Raw genomic sequence first — 1,534 nt, forward strand, 5'->3', positions numbered from 1 at the left:
TGGCTTAGGTCTGGCTGCTGTGCTCAGCTCCTTCCTGCTGCGGACCTGGGCTAGGACTGGGTCTGGGGGTTCCCGGAAGTCGGCAGCAATTCCTACTCGGCGGGAGGGGTGGGGACGTAGGGCAGAGTGGTTTGGGGCAGGCGGAGGGGATGGGAGAGGGTCCGGCCCACGCTGCGCCTGGGCTGGGACTGGTCCCGCCGGCGCAGGGTAGCAGGAAGCTCCGAAATAACCTATTTTAAACAGAAAAAAACAAAAGATGTTTTTATGCAAATGATGCTACTTTTGATAAATAACCAAATAAATGCCAATATTAAGGAACAAAGAAGAGCAGCATCATCTATCCTTTGATCTTCAGGTACGTATGACTGATTTGGGAAATAATGAAAAACAGAACTCATTTCAAGGGTTTTTCTTTGCATCAAATATCCCATATTGACAAATGAATAATTTTAGCATTGTCTAAAAACAAAACATTATTAAATGAAGGCCTTCATGTGAAATGATGTGGAAAATGCAGTTTACTTTAAATTATATAGTTAAAAATTATTGGGGGCCAGGGAGATAGCTCAGTAGAATAAGCATTTGCCTGGTAAGTGCAGGGTCCTCAGTTCAATCCCTGGTATCACCAAAAAAAAAAAATATTGGGGGGAAGGAAGATTAACATAGATTCTGGAATTTGAAACTAAAGGGGACCATAGAAATCAACTATTGAATCCTCAAGATATTCTATTAAAAAAATGGGCTTTTGTAAACCTGACACAGTTAATAGCAGAATATAAATTACTATAGTTTAGCCTTTTTTATAAACAGGTATGTGCATAGGCTTATCAAACATTTTATTATAAATAAACTTACAAGTATTTAAATCATTTGTTTTAATTTGGTTTGCAAGAATTAATTTGTGTTACTCTATTGACATCAACAAAAGACAAATTGACATCTTTTACTTTGTCAACAGTTGAGAAAAGCCAAAGGCAACATACTATTTTAAGACTCCTGCTTCTTTTTTTTCCTTTTAAGGAATTGTACTTGACAAAAGTTTTTAAATACTGAATGCATTGTCCTAAGGCAGTTAAGTTCTTACATCTGGAGTGCTTTAAATAAAAACAAAAGATAGCTACACAGTGTTCCTCCAATGAAGACATGAACACTTTAAACAAAGGCATGTGCTGTCAATTAGAATTAGATGAGTGTAGAGCCGGCCAAGTAACTCAGTGGATTAAAGTGCCTGCTTAGGCAGATGCAGTGGCCAGGGTTCGATCCCCTGTATGCTGTGCCAGCCATTCCAGCCATGCCTCTGGGATGTGCTGAGATGGAGATTGAGACTGGGCGTGGTGGTGCACACTTATAATCACAGTCTCTTGGGAGACTGAACACAGGTGGATGACTAGGAGTCCAATCTATGTTGTGAGATCCTGTAGACCCTGTACTAAAATACAACAACAACAACAAAAACTAGGTGAATGTAGATGATATACAAAACATTAACAGATTTGTGAGGGATGAGTTTTAAAATTGTCTTCCTTTATCCCAA

The sequence above is a fragment of the Octodon degus genome, unplaced genomic scaffold, assembly GCF_000260255.1.
Source record: "Octodon degus isolate 3935 unplaced genomic scaffold, OctDeg1.0 scaffold00231, whole genome shotgun sequence".
Taxonomy (NCBI): Eukaryota; Metazoa; Chordata; class Mammalia; order Rodentia; family Octodontidae; genus Octodon; species Octodon degus.